Source organism: Chiloscyllium punctatum, unplaced genomic scaffold, assembly GCF_047496795.1.
Source record: "Chiloscyllium punctatum isolate Juve2018m unplaced genomic scaffold, sChiPun1.3 scaffold_63, whole genome shotgun sequence".
NCBI lineage: Eukaryota > Metazoa > Chordata > Chondrichthyes > Orectolobiformes > Hemiscylliidae > Chiloscyllium > Chiloscyllium punctatum.
The window spans coordinates 124,033-130,560 of NW_027309797.1; positions in this window are offsets into that span (position 1 = coordinate 124,033).

Sequence of the window (6,528 nt, forward strand, 5' to 3'; positions counted from 1 at the left end):
CTGTTTCAGCCCCTCTGATTCAGCCCCTCTGTTTCTCGCCCTCTGTTTCAGCCCCTCTGTTTCTCGCCCTCTGTTTCAGCCCCTCGGTTTCAGCCCCTCTGTTTCAGCCCCTCTGTTTCTCGCCCTCTGTTTCAGCCCCTCTGTTTCTCGCCCTCTGTTTCAGCCCCTCTGTTTCTCGCCCTCTGTTGCAGCCCCTCTGTTTCTCGCCCTCTGTTTCAGCCCCTCTGTTTCAGCACCTCTGTTTCAGCCCCTCTGTTTCTCGCCCTCTGTTTCAGCCCCTCTATTTCTCGCCCTCTGTTTCAGCCCCTCTATTTTAGCCCCACTGTTTCAGCCCCTTTGTTTCAGCCACTATGTTTCTCACCCTCTGTTTCAGCCCCTCTGTTTCCGCCCCTCTGTTTCAGCCCCTCTGTTTCTCGCTCTCTGTTTCAGCCCCTCTGTTTCCGCCCCTCTGTTTCAGCCCCTCTGTTTCAGCCCCTCTGTTTCTCGCCCTCTGTTTCAGCCCCTCTGTTTCTTGCCCTCTGTTTCTGCCACTCTGTTTCTCGCCCTCTGTTTCAGCCCGTCTGTTTCTCGCCTTCTGTTTCAGCCCCTCTGATTCAGCCCCTCTGTTTCAGCCCCTCTGTTTCAGCCCCTCTGATTCAGCCCCTCTGTTTCTCGCTCTCTGTTTCAGCCCCTCTGTTTCAGCCCTTCTGTTTCAGCCACTCGGGTTCAGCCCCTCTGTATCTTGCCCTCTGTTTCAGCCCCTCTGTTTATCGCCCTCTGTTTTAGCCCCTCTGTTTCTCGCCCTCTGTTTCAGCCTCTCTGTTTCTCGCCCTCTGTTTCAGCCCCTCTGTTTCAGCCCCTCTGATTCAGCCCCTCTGTTTAAGCCCCTCTGATTCAGCCCCTCTGTTTCATCCCCTCTGATTCAGTACCTTAGTTTCTCGCCCTCTGTTTCAGCCCCTCTGTTTCAGCCCCTCTATTTCAGCCCCTCTGTTTCAGCCCCTCTGTTTCAGGCTCTCTGTTTCAGCCCGTCTGTTTCAGCCCCTCTGTTTCAGCCCCTCTGATTCAGTCCCTTAGTTTCTCGCCCTCTGTCTCAGCCCCTCTGTTTCAGCCCCTCTGATTCAGCCCCTCTGATTCAGCCCCTCTGTTTCTCGCCCTCTGTTTCAGCCCCTCTGTTTCAGCCCCTCTGATTCAGCCCCTCTGATTCAGCCCCTCTGTTTCACCCCCTCTGTTTCAGCCCCTCTGTTTCTCGCCCTTTGTTTCAGCCCCTCTGTTTCTCGCCCTCTGTTTCAGCCCCTCTGTTTCAAACCCTCTGTTTCTGCCACTCTGTTTCTCGCCCTCTGTTTCAGCCCCTCTGTTTCTTGCCCTCTGTTTCAGCCCCTCTGTTTCAGCCCCTCTGTTTCTCGCCCTCTGTTTCTGCCCCTCTGTTTCTCGCCCTCTGTTTCTGCCCCTCTGTTTCTCGCCCTCTGTTTCAGCCCGTCTGTTTCTCGCCCTCTGTTTCAGCCCCTCTGTTTCAGCCCTTCTGTTTCAGCCACTCGGTTTCAGCCCCTCTGTTTCTTGCCCTCTGTTTCAGCCCCTCTGTTTATCGCCCTCTGTTTTAGCCCCTCTGTTTCTCGCCCTCTGTTTCAGCCCCTCTGTTTCGCACTCTCTGTTTCAGCCCCTCTGTTTCAGCCCCTCTGTTTCAGCCCCTCCGATTCAGCCCCTCTGTTTCAGCCCCTCTGTTTCTGCCCCTCTGTTTCAGCCCCTCTGTTTCTCGCCCTTTGTTTCAGCCCCTCTGTTTCTCGCCCTCTGTTTCAGCCCCTCTGAATCAGCCCCTCTGTTTCAGCCCCTCTGTTTCAGCCCCTCTGTTTCAGCCCCTCCGATTCAGCCCCTCTGTTTCAGCCCCTCTGTTTCTGCCCCTCTGTTTCAGCCCCTCTGTTTCTCGCCCTTTGTTTCAGCCCCTCTGTTTCTCGCCCTCTGTTTCAGCCCCTCTGAATCAGCCCCTCTGTTTCAGCCCCTCTGTTTCTTGCCCTCTGTTTCAGCCCCTCTGTTTCAGCCCCACTGTTTCTCGCCTTCGGTTTCTGCCCCTCTGTTTCACGCCCTCTGTTTCAGCCCCTCTGTTTCTCGCCCTCTGTTTCAGCCCCTCTGATTCAGGCCCTCTCTTTCAGCCCCTCTGTTTCTCGCCTTCTGTTTCAGCCCCTCTGATTCAGGCCCTCTGTTTCAGCCCCTCTGATTCAGCCCTTCTGTTTCAGCCACTCGGTTTCAGCCCCTCTGTTTCTGGCCCTCTGTTTCAGCCCCTCTGTTTCTCGCTCTCTGTTTCAGCCCCTCTGTTTCAGCCCCTCTGTTTCAGCCCCTCTGTTTCTCGCCCTCTGTTTGAGCCCCTCTGTTTCTTGCCCTCTGTTTCAGCCACTCTGTTTCTCGCCCTCTGTTTCAGCCTCTCTGTTTCTCGCCCTCTGTTTCAGCCCCTCTGTTTCAGCCCCTCTGTTTCAGCCCCTCTGTTTCTCGCCCTCTGTTTCAGCCCCTCTGATTCAGCCCCTCTGTTTCTCGCCCTCTGTTTCAGCCCCTCTGTTTCTCGCCCTCTGTTTCAGCCCCTCTGTTTCAGCCCCTCTGTTTCAGCCCCTCTGTTTCTCGCCCTCTGTTTCAGCCCCTCTGTTTCTCGCCCTCTGTTTCAGCCCCTCTGTTTCTCGCCCTCTGTTTCAGCCCCTCTCTTTCAGCACCTCTGTTTCAGCCCCTCTGTTTCTCGCCCTCTGTTTCAGCCCCTCTGTTTCTCGCCCTCTGTTTCAGCCTCCCGGTTTCTCGCCCTCTGTTTCAGCCTCCCGGTTTCTCGCCCTCTGCTTCAGCCCCTCTATTTCTCGCCCTCTGTTTCAGCCCCTCTATTTTAGCCCCACTGTTTCAGCCCCTTTGTTTCAGCCACTATGTTTCTCACCCTCTGTTTCAGCCCCTCTGTGTCCACCCCTCTGTTTCAGCCCCTCTGTTTCTCGCTCTCTGTTTCAGCCCCTCTGTTTCCGCCCCTCTGTTTCAGCCCCTCTGTTTCAGCCCCTCTGTTTCTCGCCCTCTGTTTCAGCCCCTCTGTTTCTTGCCCTCTGTTTTTGCCACTCTGTTTCTCGCCCTCTGTTTCAGCCCGTCTGTTTCTCGCCTTCTGTTTCAGCCCCTCTGATTCAGCCCCTCTGTTTCAGCCCCTCTGTTTCAGCCCCTCTGATTCAGCCCCTCTGTTTCTCGCCCTCTGTTTCAGCCCCTCTGTTTCAGCCCTTCTGTTTCAGCCACTCGGGTTCAGCCCCTCTGTTTCTTGCCCTCTGTTTCAGCCCCTCTGTTTATCGCCCTCTGTTTTAGCCCCTCTGTTTCTCGCCCTCTGTTTCAGCCCCTCTGTTTCGCACTCTCTGTTTCAGCCCCTCTGTTTCAGCCCCTCTGTTTCAGCCCCTCCGATTCAGCCCCTCTGTTTCAGCCGCTCTGTTTCTGCCCCTCTGTTTCAGCCCCTCTGTTTCTCGCCCTTTGTTTCAGCCCCTCTGTTTCTCGCCCTCTGTTTCAGCCCCTCTGCTTCAGCCCCTCTGTTTCAGATCCTCTGTTTCTCGCCCTCTGTTTCAGCCCCTCTGTTTCTTGCCCTCTGTTTCAGCCCCTCTGTTTCAGCCCCACTGTTTCTCGCCCTCTGTTTCAGCCCCTCTGTTTCACGCCCTCTGTTTCAGCCCCTCTGTTTCTCGCCTTCTGTTTCAGCCCCTCTGATTCAGGCCCTCTCTTTCAGCCCCTCTGTTTCTCGCCTTCTGTTTCAGCCCCTCTGATTCAGCCCTCTGTTTCAGCCCCTCTGATTCAGCCCCTCTGATTCAGCCCCTCTGTTTCTCGCCCTCTGTTTCAGCCCCTCTGTTTCAGCCCTTCTGTTTCAGCCACTCGGTTTCAGCCCCTCTGTTTCTGGCCCTCTGTTTCAGCCCCTCTGTTTCTCGCTCTCTGTTTCAGCCCCTCTGTTTCAGCCCCTCTGTTTCTCGCCCTCTGTTTGAGCCCCTCTGTTTCTTGCCCTCTGTTTCAGCCACTCTGTTTCTCGCCCTCTGTTTCAGCCTCTCTGTTTCTCGCCCTCTGTTTCAGCCCCTCTGTTTCAGCCCCTCTGTTTCAGCCCCTCTGTTTCAGCCCCTCTGTTTCTCGCCCTCTGTTTCAGCCCCTCTGATTCAGCCCCTCTGTTTCTCGTCTTCTGTTTCAGCCCCTCTGTTTCTCGCCCTCTGTTTCAGCCCCTCTGTTTCTCGCCCTCTGTTTCAGCCCCTCTGTTTCTCGCCCTCTGTTTCAGCCCCTCTGTTTCTCGCCCTCTGTTTCAACCACTCTGTTTCTCGCCCTCTGTTTCAGCCCCTCTGTTTCAGCACCTCTGTTTCAGCCCCTCTGTTTCTCGCCCTCTGTTTCAGCCCCTCTGTTTCTCGCCCTCTGTTTCAGCCACTCGGTTTCAGCCCCTCTGTTTCTTGCTCTCTGTTTCAGCCCCTCTGTTTATCGCCCTCTGTTTTAGCCCCTCTGTTTCTCGCCCTCTGTTTCAGCCCCTCTGTTTCGCACTCTCTGTTTCAGCCCCTCTGTTTCAGCCCCTCTGTTTCAGCCCCTCCGATTCAGCCCCTCTGTTTCAGCCCCTCTGTTTCAGCCCAACTGTTTCAGCCCCTCTGTTTCTCGCCCTTTGTTTCAGCCCCTCTGTTTCTCGCCCTCTGTTTCAGCCCCTCTGTTTCAGCCCCACTGTTTCTTGCCCTCTGTTTCTGCCCCTCTGTTTCACGCCCTCTGTTTCAGCCCCTCTGTTTCTCGCCTTCTGTTTCAGCCACTCTGATTCAGGCCCTCTCTTTCAGCCCCTCTGTTTCTCGCCTTCTGTTTCAGCCTCTCTGATTCAGGCCCTCTGTTTCAGCCCCTCTGATTCAGTCCCTCTGTTTCTCGCCCTCTGTTTCAGCCCCTCTGTTTCAGACCCTCTGTTTCAGTCCCTCTGTTTCTCGCCCACTGTTTCTCGCCCTCTGTTTCAGCCCCTCTGTTTCTCGCCCTCTGTTTCAGCCCCTCTGTTTCTCGCCCTCTGTTTCAGCCCCTCTGTTTCAGCCCCTCTGTTTCTCGCTCTCTGTTTCAGCCCCTCTCTTTCCGCCCCTCTGTTTCAGCCCCTCTGTTTCAGCCCCTCTGTTTCTCGCCCTCTGTTTCAGCCCCTCTGTTTCTTGCCCTCTGTTTCAGCCACTCTGTTTCTCGCTCTCTGTTTCAGCCACTCTGTTTCTCGCCCTCTGTTTCAGCCCCACTGTTTCAGCCCCTCTGTTTCAGTCCCTCTGTTTCGCCCCTCTGTTTCTCGCCCTCTGTTTCAGCCCCTCTGTTTCTCGCCCTGTGTTTCAGCCTCTCTGTTTCTCGCCCTCTGTTTCAGCCCCACTGTTTCAGCCCCTCTGTTTCAGCCCCTCTGTTTCTCGCCCTCTGTTTCAGCCCCTCTGTTTCTCGCCCTCTGTATCAGGCGCTTTGTTTCAGCCCCTTTTTTTTCAGACCCACTTTTTCAGCCCCTCTGTTTCTCGCCCTCTGTTTCTCGCCCTCTGTGTCAGCCACTATGTTTATTGCCCTCTGTTTCAGCCCCTCTGTTTCAGCCCATCTGATTCAGCCTGTCTGATTCAGCCCCTCTGTTTCTCGCCCTCTGTTTCAGCCACTCTGTTTCAGCCCCTCTGTTTCTTGCCCTCTGTTTCAGCCCCTCTGTTTCTCGCCCTCTGTTTCAGCCCCTCTGTTTCTTGCCCGCTGTTTCAGCCCCTCTGTTTCTCGCCCTCTGTTTCAGTCCCTCTGTTTCGCGCTCTCTGTTTCAGCCCCTTTGTTTCACTCCCTCTGTTTCTCGCCCTCTGTTTCTGCCCGTCTGTTTCTCGCCCTCTGTTTCAGCCCCTCTGTTTCTCGCCCTCTGTTTCAGCCCCTCTGTTTCTCGCCCTCTGTTTCAGCCCCTCTGTTTCTCGCCCTCTGTTTCAGTCCCTCTGTTTCGCGCTCTCTGTTTCAGCCCCTCTGTTTCAGTCCCTCTGTTTCTCGCTCTCTGTTTCTGCCCGTCAGTTTCTCGCCCTCTGTTTCAGCCCCTCTGTTTCTTGCCCTCTGTTTCTGCCCCACTGTTTCTCGCCCTCTGTTTCCGCCCCTCTGATTCAGCACCTCTGTTTCAGACCCACTGAATCAGCCACTCTGATTCAGCCCCTCTGTTTCTGCCCCTCTGTTTCAGCCCCTCTGTTTCTCGCCCTCTGTTTCAGCCCCTCTGTTTCTCACCCTCTGTTTCAGCCCCTCTGTTTCAGCCCCTCTGTTTCTCGCACTCTGTTTCAGCCCCTCTGTTTCTCGGCATTTGTTTCAGCCCCTCTGATTCAGCCCCTCTGTTTCAGCCCCTCTGTTTCAGCCCCTCTGTTTCTCGCCCGCTTTTTCAGCCCCTCTTTTTCTTGCCCTCTGTTTCAGCCCCTCTGTTTCAGCCCCTCTGTTTCAGCCCCTCTGTTTCTCGCCCTCTGTTTCAGCCCCTCTGTTTCTCGCCCTCTGTTTCAGCCCCTCTGTTTCTCGCCCCGTGTTTCAGCCCCTTTATTTCTCACCCTCTGTTTCAGCCCCTCTGTTTCAGCCCCACTGTTTCAGCCCCTCTGTTTCAGCCCCTCTGTT